The sequence below is a fragment of the Cavia porcellus genome, unplaced genomic scaffold, assembly GCF_034190915.1.
Source record: "Cavia porcellus strain 051 isolate PalLab524CR breed Dunkin Hartley unplaced genomic scaffold, mCavPor4.1 scaffold_40, whole genome shotgun sequence".
In the NCBI taxonomy this organism is placed as follows: domain Eukaryota; kingdom Metazoa; phylum Chordata; class Mammalia; order Rodentia; family Caviidae; genus Cavia; species Cavia porcellus.
In genome coordinates, this window is record NW_026947523.1 from 520,058 (window position 1) to 535,319 (window position 15,262).

Genomic DNA, 15,262 nt, shown 5'->3' on the forward strand with positions numbered 1-15,262 from the left:
TGGGAGGCTAAGGTGGGAGGAGCGCTTCAAACTTGAAGCCAGCAGGACTAGGGATTTAGCTCAGTGGCATAAGTGCCTGCCTAGCAAGTTCAAGGCCCTGAGTTCAATCCCCGTCGGCCCCCCCCACCCCCGTACTGCAAAAAAAAAAAAAAAAAAAAAAAAAAATTTTCAAGCCAGCCTGAGCTATAAAGTGAGTTCAAAGCCAGTTTGAACTGCAATTTAGAAAGATGCCAGTTTAAAAAAAAAATAGCTGAAGTTGGGACATGGCTGAGTAGTAGTAGTAGAGTGCTTGCCTTGCATATGTTATGTACTGAGTATGTTAAGTATTGCAAAAAAAAAAAAAAAAAAAAACAGGAGGGGAGGTAATTCCATGGTAGAGTACCTCTGGGTTCTATCTCATACAGCAATACCTCAGTGCTTGGTTCCAAGACGGATAATAAGTACCAAACAAATTGTTTTTGCTGGAAAGGCTAGCAAGTCACTAAGCAATGACACCAAGTTCTAACTTCTGTTGAGTACCAAGACACAGCCTCACATCCTTGATGCCTTTTGATGTATTCAGTAGTTACTCCCCTTGAACCTCCAAACAAGATCTTCAAATGCATTGAGAACCAAATTCAGTGAGTTTCAACGCCCTCAAATACCAAGGTATGAACTACTAGGAAAAGAAATTAATGTACAGGACTTAGAATAACATCTCATACATAGAAGACTCTTTGTGTTAGCTGCTGCTTTTTATTGTTAACATGTGAAAGTACCCGGGAATGGAGGATACACCTGTGATCCCAGCACTCAGGAGGCTGAAACAGGAAGACCATCACCTGTTTGAGGCCAGCCTAGGGTACACAGTGAGTTTAAGGCCAACCTGAACTATATAATGAGTCCCTGTTTCAAAAGAGAAAATCTAAAAGGGCTGGGGATATAGTTTAGCAGCATAAGTGCCTGCCTATAAAGTACAAGGTCTTAAATTTGATTCCTACTACAAAAAAAAAACCTAAAAAAATAATATGCAGGATAAGCAAAATGTATCCTCAAGCCAACATCAGTGGCAGGGAATCGGCTGGCAAGACTACTCTGCCAGAGGCCAGTCTGCCTTCCTGTCTGCCCATTGGCCATAGCCAGCCCTCACTCTCCCACAGTGTCTTAGTTCAGGAAGCCATAACAAAATACCATCGACTGGGCTGTTTAAACAATAGGCATTTATTTCTCACCGTTTTGGAGGCTGAAAGTCCAAAATCACGGTGCTGGTCAATCTTTTGCTGATGAGGACTCTCTTCTAGACTTGTAGATGGCTGCCTTCTCACTGGACCCTCACAAAAAGGAAAGAACATCCAAGCTCTCTATAGTCCCTGTGTTTTTATCAAGGACCTTCTATGTGTCAGATGCTATTCTAAGTCCTTTACATTAAATAGTACATCTTTCCAATATTAGAGATTGAACCTATGGACACCACTAACGGGCTATAGCACCAGCCCTCAGCTCCCATCCTCCCAACCTGCGTTTTTTGAGACAGGAGCTGAGTAACTCAGTTGCCCAGAATTGGTTTGAACTTGCAACTTTCCTGCCTCACAGAGTACTGGGATAAGAGGCAGTGTGCCACCACACCTGGCTCTCTGGGGTCTCTTCCCATAAAGGTAATCCTATCTTGAACAAACCACCCTCGTGACTTCATCTAACTTAGTTATCTCCTAAAAGCCTCATCTCCAAATATGAGCAGATTTGGAGTAAAGTTTAAACATATTTTGCTATATGATTTTGCAGGAGGCTAGCATAGACTACATAACAAGACCCTGTCTCAAAAAACAAAACAAAAGCCAGGCGTGGTGTAACACACCTGCAATTCCAGCACTCAGGAGGCTGAGGGAGAAGGATCTTTGCCTTCAGGTTCCTAAATGCTGGGATTACAGGCCTGCACCTAGCCATGATGGCATGGTCTCACTATGTAGTTCAGTTTGCTCTTAACTCACTGTATAGTGCAGGCTGGCCTCAAACTCACAGCAATCCTCCTACATAAGCCACTCAAGGGCTGGGATTACATGTGTTCCCCAACATGCCCAGCTTATGATGGCTTTTTTTTTTTTTTTTTTTTTGAGACAGGATCTCAATGCATAGTTCAGGATGGCCTTGAATGCACTGTGTAGCTCAGGATGGCCTCCAATTCCCAGTGATTCTCCTGCCTCAACCACCTGAGTGCTGGGATTTCAGGCAAGTGCCGCCACACCCAAATGATGGTTATTCTTGATCGTTAATTTGATTTGCTTGAGAGATGCCTAGGAGCTTAGTAAAGCACACTTCTGCATGTGTCTAAATGGGTCACGGGGCAGAACATTGAGAATAATATCTGATTTTTGGTCCCATTCTATTTTGGGCAGACAAAATACAAATTGAACCTAGTGTCTTCACGCTGAGCTACATTCTCAGTCCTTTCAAATCTTTTAAAAATTTTATGATCTTGCAACAAGATCTTGCTAAGTCAAAGTTACCCAGGCCAATTTACAATCTTATTCTCTTGGTTTGCCAGAATGCAAGGATCATAGGCATGTGCCATCATGCTCAGCTTTCTTCATAATTCTCTCTTCTTCCCAGCCACCAGGAGATAAGCAGCTTTCTTCTCCCCTACCCTTCTACCATGACTTTTTTTAAATGCATTTTTGAGACAGGGTCTGGTTATGCAGTTCATGCTGGCCACTAACTTTGCAGCCCAGATAGGTCTTGAACTCTCAACAAGCCTCCTGTTGCAACTTCCCAAGTGCTGGGATTATAGATGTGTGCCACCACACCCAGCTTGACCATGACTTTTTTTTGCTAGCCATGGACTAGATCCTCTGTGAGTCAAAAATCAACCCTTCCTCCATTAAATTGTAGGTGCCAGGTATTTTAGCCCAGCAACGGAAAGCTGACTAATGCATGGCCCCACTAACCACCTTGAGCAAGGGCTCTGTCAATGCCCAAGCACTTCCTATTTTTCAGAAATACATCCTCCTGGCTGTTATACACAATAAAATGAAAAGTGAAAGCCAAAAATGAGCTTACTTCTTGGAGCTACACAACTCTGCTGGATAAGGACAGAACTGGTTGTTCTCATTACGGACCATCATCACCAATGATAAAGGCCCTGACCCCTAACTCTTCCCTCCTGGAGCCAAAACTCCCAAGCAGCCGGCTACCCACAAGGCATCGACTGGCATGGAGACAAGCTGGATAAAGAACTTTGCCCAACATAGAAAAGAGTATCAAAAAGTACCAGGAAGGTCCTGAGGAATCACCACAGTTGACATCCGAACAAGAGAACTAAAAGCACAAGATTTAGCACAAAAGAACTAAAAGCCAAGGACCTGACTTGAGGGTTACACCAGCCACCAGAAAGTGAAGTAATGAACACAGCTAGCTTTTGCAGAGGTCTTACCATATGCGCACAAGACGAGCCTGCTCATTTGAAAGCTTGGCACAGGCCAGGTGTAATGGCCTGTGCCATTACACCTATAATACCTATAATCCCAGCACTCAGGAGGCTGAGGCAGGAGGCTTGCTGTGAATTTGAGCCCAGCGTGGGCTACCTAAGTGAGTTTAAGACCAGCCTGCACTACATAGTGAAACCCTGTCTCAGAAAAAAAAAAAATAAAAAAGGAAAAGTTTGGCACAATTGCATGCTGAATGTATTATTTTGTAATATGTTTGATTCACAAACAAAAAATAGAAGCCTCAGTAATTACACAACCAACCCAAGGTCACCTTGACCTTCATCATTCCTTTTATAACCCCTATGATAACTCCTTTTTGTTGTATTGGGAATTGAATTCAGGACCGTGCACTGCCAGGCAGGTGCTTCTCTTCTGTTAACTAAGCCCCCTTATTATATGGAAATGGAAAGCACAGATTATACCACTGACTAACCTGGAGTGTAAATTCTCTGTGCCTCAGTTTCCTCTACTATGAGATATGGATGATAACAATGCATACCTCAAAGAGTAGTGCAACTATTAAACAAGAAAACACATACACAGTATCCAATACTGGCCTGCGAAAGAGTAAATACCTAAAAAACGTTAGCAATTGTTGTCATGGGGATGGGGGCTGGAATTTCGGGAGCGTCTTGGTCAAAGAAGGCTTCCATGAGAAAACCTAGCTTTAGTTTCACTCATTATAAATCAATGATCACAAACTCCAACTGAATATTAAATACAGTTTAGCAACCCTACTCTGTCACTCTAGGAAACTAGTTTCCCTCTCTTAAAGACAACTGTGAAGACTGAAGTAAGAAAATCACGAGCTTGGGGCCAGCATGGGGTACAAAGCAAGTTTGAGGTCAGCCTAAAATACAGTGAGACCCTGTCTCTCAAAAACAAAAGGGCCGGGATTTAGCTCAATGGCATAAGCACCTGCTGGGCAAGCAGAGGGCATGAGTTTGATCCCCAGTACCACAAAAAAAAAAAAAAAAAAAAAAAAAAAGCTGTGCACGGTAGCACATACCTATAATTCTAGCATTCTGGGAGGATTCCAAGCTTGAGTCCAGCCTGGGCACACTACCTGATTTCAAAATAAATAAAAAAATAAATAAAAATAAAAAATAAAATAACGGGGCCAGGGATAAATGGCACAAGTGCCTGTCTGGTAAGTGCAAGGTCATGAGTTGTAATCCCCGGTACCAAAAATAAATAAATAAATAATTTAAAAATAAAACACAGTAACATGAGGTAGCATATCAATGAAACATATCTGAGCCAAGTGTGGTGGCACATGCTTGTAATCCCAACCCTTAGGAGGTTGAGGAAGGACTGTTACGAGTTCAGGCCAGCCTGGGCTAAATAGTAAATTCAAGGCCAGCCTGAATTACAGAGAGAGAGACCCTGCCTCAAAGAATGAAACACATCTGAAAGCCCATAAAAGTCTACACACACATGTTAAATTAGTTTATAACAAAGAGGCTGGGCATGGTGGTGCACACTTGCAATCCCAGCAGTAGAGGGATCGTCATGAGTTCAAGGCCAGCCTGGATTATATACATAAATTCAAGGCCAGCCTTCTCAATAAAAGTGAGACCCTGTCTCAAAAAAAATTATAACAAAAACTCCAATATAATTTAATGGAGAAAATGGTTTTCTCAACAAATGATGCTGAATTGTATATCCAGATGTAGAAAAAAATATATCCTGAAACCACACCACATCATATTAAAAATTAATGCAAGATGGCTGGATGAGATGCCACATGCCTGTAATCCCAGCACTTGGAAAGCTGAAGCAGGAGGACTTCCACAAGTTCGAGCTCAATTTGGACTACATAGAGTTTAAAGCCAGCCTGAACTATATACTGAGACCCTATCTCAGAAGAACAACAACAACAAAAAAAACACAAAAACAGGAGAAAACATACATATACGTTTCCTTTCCTCTTCTCCCACTCCTTCACTATATATGCATATATACATTATATACACATGACCATATTATAAAGGACTTGTAATCACAATGTATTTCTAACTCTGTACACTAAGAGCAATCTAGTCAGGCACGGTGGTACACACCTGTAATCCCAGCACTTGGAATTTAAAGCAGGAGGACTGCAAATTCAAACCTAGCGTGGGCAATTTAGCAATTTAGCAATTTAGTGAAATCCTGTTTCAAAATTTTCAAAACATTTTGAGCCAAGTATGGTGTCACACACCTATAATCCCAGGAGGACTGCCTCAAAATCAAGCCAGCCTAGGATACACAGTAAGTTCAGGGCCAGTCTGTACTGTATGAAAACGGTAGTCTAAAGGCTCTGGGTTAAATTTTCAGTACTAGGAGATGGCAATAAACAGTGAACAACTTGCTTGAAGGGCATGTCACAAAAGATACACAAGTGGGGCTGGGGATTTAGCTCAGCGGCCTAAGCGCCTGCCTTGCAAGCAGGCAGTTGTGAGTTCCATCCCTGGTACCGATAAAAAGGAAAAAGACAAAAAAGAAAAAAAAAAAAAAAAAAAAAAAAAAGAAGGCAGTCGTGAGTTCGATCCCCGGTACCGATAAAAACGAAAAAGACAAAAAAAAAAAAAGATACACAAGTGAGGCTGGGCACGGTAGTGTATGCCTATAACTTCAGCATCAGGAGGTTGGAGCAGAGATTTAGAAGTTTGACCCAGGCTGAACTACATAGTCCATACTAAACCTCTCAAAAATAACAACGAAAATATGCAAACAGTCAATAAGTATAGAAAAGTTCCTCATCATCCACATTTGTCAAATACACATTAAAAGCACAGTTAAAATAACACTAGCCAGGGGCTGGGGATATAGCTCAGTAGCACCTGTCAGGCACAAGGTTGTGAGTTCAATCTCCAGTACCAAAAAGAAAGAAAGAAAGAAAATAACACTAGCCAGGTAAGGCAGCACACTCCTGTGATCCCAGCACTTGGAAGACTAAGGGTAGAGGATTATCTCAAATTTGAGGCCAGAGTAAGCTACATAGTGAGACCTTGCCTCAAAAAAACTTTTTTTTTTTTTTTTTTGTCTTTTTCGTTTTTATCGGTACCAGGGATTGAACTCACGACTGCCTGCTTCCAAGGCAGGTGCTTATGCCGCTGAGCTAAATCCGCAGCCCCTTCAAAAAACTTTTAAAAAATTAATAAAACTAGGGATGGGGCCTATACAGAGATAGTGTGCCCACCTAGCACACACAAAGGAGGCTCTGGGTTGCATCTCCTGAACCAGAAAACAAATGAGTAAGACTGAAGCCAAGCAAGACATGGTGCTGCCCACCTAAAATTTCATCTACTTGGGAGGGTGAAGCAGGAGGACTGTAAATCGAAGGCTAGTCTAGGCAACTTGAGACCCTATCTCAAAATAAAAATGGTGCTGTACCACCTTGTGATTTCCCATTTTTCCTCACCTTAGACCCGCCTCGCCTTGTAGTTTTACTCTGTAAACTCCCTAGAAAAGGTGGGATCTTTGGCAAGGATCCCTTCTGTCTCTCTCTCAGACAGAAGCCTTCTCTCAATAAATATATTCTGCTCTTTTAAAAAAATGGTTGGATACATAGTTCAATGATGCAACATTTGCCTATCCTGCAGTATATATGCAACATAGTGAGATCATGACTCAAAATAAAAAATAAAGGGCTAAGGATGTAGCTCAGTGCAAAGGTTCAAACTGCAGTACCTTTAAAAAAAGAAAGAAAGAAAGTTGGACTAGGCTGGACTGGGCATGGTAGCCCACACCTGTAATCTTAGCACTTGGGTAGCTGAAGTAGGATCACTTCAAGTGAGGCCAGCCTGAGCCAGCTACACAGTGAGCTCAAGGCCAACATGAACTACATAACAAGACACTGTCTCAACCCAAACAACAGCAAAAAAGTGCCTGGGCCTGTTCTTGTCCATAAAGCTTTACTGGAACACACAGATCTCACACACACATGCACACACACACACACACACACACACACACACACACAAAGTCATAAGTGCCTGATAGTAATCAGCTATTGTTATTTATTACTACCCCAAAAATTAAAATAATAAAGGAGGGCACATTTAGAGTTGAACTGCTTGGGGTACAAGTCCTAGATCTATTGTTTGTTTGCATACCTCAATTTCTTCCCCTGCATCTCAGGGTTGATATAAAGATTAAACAATTCCAAAAAGCATTTAATTCAATGGCACACAATAAATGCTCCATACAATCTGTTACATGTTTTTTTTGTATTTTTACTGGTACCAGGGGTCGAACTCAGGACCACACGCTTGCAAGGCAGGCACTTGTGCCGCTAAGCTAAATCCCCAGCCTCAAATACAATTTTCTCTGCTCTTCTCTTTTTTTGGAACTGGGGATTGAACTCGTGACCATGTACTTGCAAGGCAGGCGCTTATGGAGCTAACTCCCCAGCCTCTGTTATATATATGTTTTAAGTAATCATTTCAAAAGTTCTAAACATTATCTTCCTGCTCAAAGTTGTACACCTGCAGGCTGACCTCTTCACTGAGTTCCAGATTCTTCTACAAGGTACTTTTCCCTAGCAATTCTTGGACTTCAGACTTCTCCCCTGCTTGCAGCCAAAACAAAGCCTTGCTTTCTCCCTCCAATATATACCTCCCCTATGCCTGCTTCTACACCAGTCCAACCTCCCCATCCCAGTGCATTGCCACAGTCCATCTATTTCATCAGGAAGCCTGGAAATCAGCAGTACTTTTAAATGGTACTACCAAAAATTTATCAGATAATGCTATTATGTTGGTATATTTTAATAAAATTAAAGTAATGTCTTGCCCTCCCCTAAAAAAGAAGAAGCCTAATGATATAGGCAATTCTATTAGAGATAGCGGGAGACATTATGGTAACCATTGTTGATCATCTGTATTATGTTTTTACATTATCTATTATGTCCACCCTTTTGACTTGACCGATTCTGTTCTGTTATGTCACATTTGGTTTTACTCTCTTCCAAAAAAGTAATAAGAACCGTGGGAGCAATGAAACCCAAAATGTGTAATAGTCATGGTACAAAAGAGAGGAAAAGAAAGTGCTCTAAACTATATAACTGCATGTATATTTAAGTGTATAAGATAGAAAATGATATCACAGAGTTTTATTGGATCAATGAACAGAACTGTTTGCAGTATCATTGATGGAATGTCCACTTTACAAGCTTTAATTTTGTGACTTGAACAATTATTTCTAAGATGACAATATGTAATCCATTAACTAGTGATTTCCTACTGTTCATTTTTTTTTCTGTAAATCTGTATAACTTGTACCCTTTCCCTGCTTTTTTTTTTCTTTTCTCCTTAAATAAAATTAAAAAAAACAAACAAACAAAAAAAAAGAAGAAGCCTAGAAATCAAGCTAGGTGTGATGTTGCATGCCTGAATTCCCAGCACTTGGGAGGCTGAGGCAGGAGGATTACTCCATGTTTGAGGCCAATCTGAGATACACAATGAGTTCAAGATCAGCCTGAACCACATAGTGAGACCCTGTTTCAAAAAAAAGAAGCCTGGAAATCAGGACTGGGGATATAGCTGGGTAGTAGTTACTTAGCACTGGAAGAACCTGAGTTTAATTCCCAGCACCACAAACAAGGAGGAAGAAAAGGGGATGGCAGAGGTAGAGAAGGTGAATGCAGCAATGACAGGAACACGTAGGGGAACCCGACAGGAGAGGCCGAGTAAAGGACAGCAGGCTGGACAACGGCCCAGGGCAAGACTGGTGGGTAGAACAGCGATACAGAGGGTTTTGTACTGACCGTGGCGTAGCTAGTGGTGGACAGCCCAAGTGGTCAGTACAGCAAACTGGAAGTAGTAACGAGCAAGTGGCAGGCGGAAACGACACAGCGTAGCAGGCAGAGGGGCCATGAAGACAGCACAGGAAGTGACCGGGAATGTGACTGGTATAAAAGAAGTAACGGGAAGCTCGAGGTTAGGCGACAGGCCAGAGAGTGTGAAAAGCGGGGGTAAGCGCCTGGTGACATCTGGGGCCTTAATGTGGGGCAGGACAGAGAGAGGAATCTGGCTGGATAAGAGGACTGGGCCCTGAGAAAGAAGAGAAGCACCAGCAGGCCATGACAGCTGCGATGGCAAAGAGCAGGGCAGCGAGAGTGTGTCACAGCAGTAAGGGAGGGACCACTAAAGAGGGGCACTTCCGGGGCAAGCACTGCCATCAGGGTCTGCTCCGCCCTGACCACGGAGGGACCTTGGCAGGCAGGGAGCACACGTGCATGCTAGTCACTGCACGGAGGCCACTGACAGGCTGGGCGGCACGGAGGGCAGGGCCCTGACAGGCATCCCCGACAAGCACAGGGTGCCGCTGACAAGTGGGGCGATCGCTGGCAGCGAGGACTGATGGGACAGGCACCGGGGGCGTACAGCCCGTCTCTGGGGCAGTGGCCTGGACCTAGGGGACTCTGGCAGGCCGGGAAGCAAAGGGTCCCTGGCACACACGGCAGTATTGGGAAACAGGGTGCTGATGTGCTGGAAAGCCACTAGCCGACTGCAGGGCACTGACACCAGGCTGACGGGGCTGAGGGTGTCGAGGGGCGCCGACGGGAGAGGTGACAGAGCGCTAACTCCCAGGTGCTTGACACACAGAGCAAGGCACACCTTCCAGACACAGCCAAGCAGCTGTCCCTTATCACCGAAAGCTCTGGAAGGCTCAGGACCATGGGGAGGCTGCTGGGGCCTGAGAAGGGCACGGACTGGCAGGTGCTGCCTGACAGAGGAGCGCTGACTAGCCCACTGACAAGGTGCCGCTGCCAGGGAGCCACAGGGGTGCGGCTGGCAAGGTGCACTGATGGGGCGAGCTGAGCGACCCCACCAAAACACACTGACTGCCAGGGCTCGGACATGGATGCTACCGGGGCTGCTGTCGGACAGGAACGCCGAGCAGAGCGCGGACAGTGGTACAGTTCACTGACTGACAGGGCTCTGGCTGACAGGGGCACTGACTGACAGGACACTGACTGACAGGGACACTGACTGACAGGGGCACTGACTGACAGGACACTGACTGACAGGGACACTGACTGACAGGGGCACTGACTGACAGGACACTGACTGACAGGGACACTGACTGACAGGGCACTGACTGATAGGGGCACTGACAGGCACTGACTGACAGGGGCACTGACTGACAGGGCACTGACTGACAGAGACACTGACTGACAGGGGCACTGACTGACAGGGGCACTGACCGACAGGACACTGACTGACAGAGACACCGGCTGACAGGGGCACTGACTGACAGGGACACTGACTGACAGGGGCACTGACTGACAGGACACTGACTGACAGGGGCACTGACTGACAGGACACTGACTGACAGAGACACTGGCTGACAGGGGCACTGACTGGCAGGACACTGACTGACAGGGACACTGACTGACAGGGCACTGACTGGCAGGACACTGACTGACAGGACACTGACTGACAGGGGCACTGACTGACAGGGACACTGACTGACAGGGACACTGACTGACAGGGGCACTGACGGACAGGACACTGGCTGACAAGGGCACTGACTGACAGGGGCACTGACTGACTGAAAGGGCACTGGCTGACAAGAACACTGACAGGGGAGCTGACAGGACACAGACTGACAGGAGCAGTGATGGGGTGCTGACAGGGGCACTGACAGGACACTGGCTGACAGGAGCAGTGACGGGGTGCTAACAGGAGCACTGACTGACAGGACACTGGCTGACAGGAATGACGACAGGAAGTGACAGGACACATACTGACAGGAGCAGTGATGGGGTGCTGACAGGGGCACTGACAGGACACAGACTAACAGGAACAGTGATGGGGTGCTGACAGGAGCACTGACTGACAGGAACGCTGACAGGGGAGCTGACGGGCACTGACTGACAGGGCTCTGACGGAAAGGAACCAAGACAAGGTATACTAACAGAGTTGCTGACTGACCGCGGTGCGGACCGATAGGGCCGCCAACTGACAGTTGAGGAAAGACAAAGGCATGGGCGCGGGCAAATGGGCGAGATGACCGACAGACCAAGAGCAGACGGGGGAGGGCCTCCCTCCCCGCGCCAGGCCGAGGGAGCGGCAGGTGGACAGCCGCACTCACCTGCCCCGCGGGCCGGGGGTCGCGGCGGCTCCTCGCAAGCCCGCGTGGAGGCCAGGGCGCTGGCAGAGGCGTAGCCCGGGCGGCCTGGGGCGGGCCGCACGCACATCGGCCCGGCCCAGGGCGCGGTGCCTTCAGACGGGGGCGCGGCAGGCCAGCAGCTCTGACAAGCTCCGGGCCGCGAGCGATGCTCAGCTCGCTCCAAAATGGCGGCGGCGCGGGGGCGCGCTCGTGCCGGGGGCGGCCGCGTGGGTTGCGCGCGCATCTAGGGCGTGGCCGGTGGGCGGAACCGACGAGGGCAGGGCCGGAACTGCTCCCGGAGGCTGGTGGCGTCAGAATGTGGCGGAGCTGGGTCTGCGTCCGAGGTGCAGGGAGGGTCAGAGAGCGGAGAAGGCGAGAGGAGAACGCAGCGAAGGGAGGGGCAGGAGCTGCCGGTGGTAACCTGGAGCCTCTCGGGTGTCAGGGAGCTGGAACGCAATGCGGTGGGGTGCAGTTTTCCCTTCGCTCTAGGGGCAGGCTGTGTTTTGCTACTAATACTGTTAATTCGTGCACGTGTCATCCATTTTCTACCGCTCCAGAACCACCGCTGATGGCTGAGGTCCCTGTGTGTACACAGTCCAGGAAGTCCTCCTCACCGGCCTTCAGTCCTGACATGCTCAGCCAAACCAGGACCTTGCAGAGGCCCGCCACCCTGCTTCCTACCTGGGCTCCTAGCCTCAGGACGTCAACTTAGGTGTTTTGGAGATGGAAGAGGCGTTGCACAACTTTTGTTTGGTTGCTTTTGGTGGTAGGGTTTGAACCCAGAGCCTTCATACTGAGCTTGAGTTACATCTCTAGTCCTTTTTGTTCATTCTGAGATAGAGATTTGCTAGGATGCTAAATTACTCAGGCTTGGCTTGAACTTGTGATCCTTTTGACTCAGCTTCCCAAAGTGCTGGGGTTACAAACGGGGCACCACACCCAGCCCCCACAGGTTCCTTCTGTTGTTACCGGGGATCCTCCTCATGACCTCGCACGTGCCAGGCAGGTGTTTATGCCACTGAGCTATATCCTCAGTCCTAATACAATCGCCACTGAGCTATGTCCCTGGCACACACACCCCAGGTTCTCTCAGAGTGCTCTGGAAATCCAAAACGTGCCCATTTAACATCTGTAGGAATTTACCTCTAAAATGAGTGTTACTATTTCAGGTGACATCATGGCCTGACTTAGCCTTTTTCATGAAATCATGGGTGTCCCTCGGAAACCAATCTGGGCCTCTGGACGCTTTTTATCGCGCTGGCGGTGCTGAACTTGGCCAGGAGAGGGCGCAGCGAGGATAAGGGCTCCGCTTCTGGCGCTCGGGTGGGTTCCAGCCAGCTCTGTAGCCAAAGATTGTCGGAGAGTTCTCCCCGCACCTCCAGTCCTACTAAAGGGAGGCTTCCTGGCAAACTCCCTGGCGTCAGCCTGCAGCAGTGGGAGTTAAAATGCGTCACTGAGCTTGGGCTTAGAGTTTTTAACACTGTAGTCCTAACACTTGTGAGGCTGAGGCAGAAAGATTGTTGCGCGAATTCAAGCCTGAACTGCAAAGTGAGACCCTGTCTCAAAAAGGCCTAAATAAATAAATAAAATAAAAAATAAACAAGCATAAAACCAAAAAAAGGGTCACCCAAGTGGAGTGACAGGCATGTCCATGGACAAGCACTCTTCTTAACTGACTTTCCCTGTAAGAACCCTAGTGCCATCGGGTTGGGTTGCACAGCAGGGGCAGGCCTGAGGCAAGGAGAAGAGTTGCCCTCACCTGGCTTTCCACACCCTGAGCATGTGCACCCTCCACCTGACGTTGATCCCCACTGTGCTTTGTTTTTCCGCACCCACAGGGGTCCATTCCCTCACCTGATTCAGCAGCACCTGGGCTCCCTCCTACCCTAGAGTGCTGCCTGTCCCGCTATCTGGCTGTCAGCTCAGCATTCCTCCCAAAGGAATCCGTTGAGATAGGTCAGATCTCATCTCTGTCCCTGAGGGCTACAGTCTCCCACAGGCCAGAAACAAGTGTCTTGCTGTTGCCCCCAAGGCTCTGTGTCATCCGATCTCCCCTAGTCTGCCCCTTCTCATTGACTTCCAGTGGTGACACCTGCCTGCCATACCCGTTTGCCCACGCAGTCCTGTGTCCTCACATGTTCCTCCCTGGATATTACTCGGTCTTTACCCCATTGCCTCTTTCTTGGCCACCCTACATCGCACCAGAAGCGTACACCAAGCACACTCTTCTTCACTGGGAGTCTCAATCCAATAAGGGGAGAGAAACCACACAATGATTTCAACAGAGGACAGTTGATGCAAAACTTATAAGAGCCTGGCGTAGTGGCACATGCCTGTAATCCCAGTGCTTGGGAGGCTGAGGCAGGAGGATCATTGCAAATTTGAGACCAGTTTGGGCTACAAAGTGAGCCCAAGGCCAGCCTGAACTGCATAGCGAGACCCTGTCTCAAAAAGACAAAAATTGAATAAAAGTTGTAAGAGGGTTAGGCAAATATGGTGGTACATGCCTATAACCTCAGGACTCAGGAGGCTGAGGCAGGAGAATTGCCACAAGTTCAAGGCCAGACTGGTTGGGCTACATAGGTCAAGAACACCCTGGAGTCCATAGCAAGATGCTGCCTCAAAATAAATAAATGTATATTATAAGAAGGTTAATTATAAAGGTATAAGCAAAACTGTATTTGAGAAAGTCTCCCTGAGGTTGCTTAGTCCTGACAGGGATATGTCTGGCATTCACCTGATGCCATGGACATCCCTGGATTGTCCTGGGGCAGAGTGGAACCCAAAAGCAGAACTTGCTGGGCAGGAATACACTTGCCAGACTTGATGGGCATCACCTGTTGGGTCTAACTAAAACTCAGGGGAGCTGTCCACAGCTGGCTGACTTGGTAAGGACTAGGTGTGTTGGTGTTGTCCTGGAGGCAGAGACAGGAGGATCATAAACTGAAGGCCAACCTGGACAATATAGTGAGACCCTGTCTCAAAAAAAAAAAGCCAAAAAGAGCCCAGCATTGTGATGCACACCTGTAATCCCAGCACTCAGGAGGCTGAGGCAAGAGGAGGCCACAAGTTTGAGGTCAGCCTGGGCTACATAGTGAGCTGAAGGCCAGCCTTAACTATACAGGGAGCTGGGCCTGGGTATTTAGCTCAGCGGCATAAGCACCTGCCTTGCAAGCAGGCGGTCTGGAGTTCGATCCCCAGTATGATAAAAAACAACAACAACAACAATATAGGGAGGCCATGTACTCCTCCCCCACAAAAAAAAAAAAGGTCTAGAGACGTGGTTCAGTGGTAGAGCACTTGCCTACGAAGATGCATAAATAGGCAAGATCCTGGGTTCAATCCCCAGTACCACCAAAATAAAAAAATTTTAAAAAGTGGATCTGGGCTGGGGATTTAGCTCAGCGGCATAAACACCTGCCTTGTAAAGCAGGCAGTCATGAGTTCGATCCCTGGTACCGATAAAAAGGAAAAAGACAAAAAAAAAAAAAGTAAATCTGAGGCTGAAGCAACGACTTGAAAACTAGAGAGTGAGCTCTGTCTTTTTGAGACAGAGTCTTGCTATACAGTGCAGGCTGGCCCTGGGCTCACTTTGTCGCCCTTTCATACGTGTTTGTATTTGTCTTATTTTTTGTTTTTTTGTCTTTTTGAAACGGGATTTCAATGTGTAGTTCAGGCTGGCCTTGAACTCACAGCAC

At 47.2% G+C, this 15,262-nt stretch overlaps 1 protein-coding gene across 6 annotated transcripts in view; it reads right to left on the reverse strand.

The window, feature by feature from the left end:
• Ppp6r2 (protein phosphatase 6 regulatory subunit 2) overlaps nucleotides 1–11,744 on the reverse strand; it is a 91,968-nt gene extending 80,224 nt beyond the window's left edge. For 2 of the 6 annotated variants that reach the window (XM_063243687.1, XM_063243685.1), the window contains exon 1: nucleotides 11,547–11,711. The gene's annotated coding sequence lies outside the window, so the exon portion shown is untranslated. Of the gene's footprint in view, nucleotides 1–9,213; nucleotides 9,355–11,546 lie in introns of all 6 variants that reach the window. The other 4 variants (XM_063243686.1, XM_013153667.2, XM_063243688.1 and 1 more) reach the window with 4 other exon arrangements.
• Nucleotides 11,745–15,262: the final 3,518 nt, after the last annotated feature.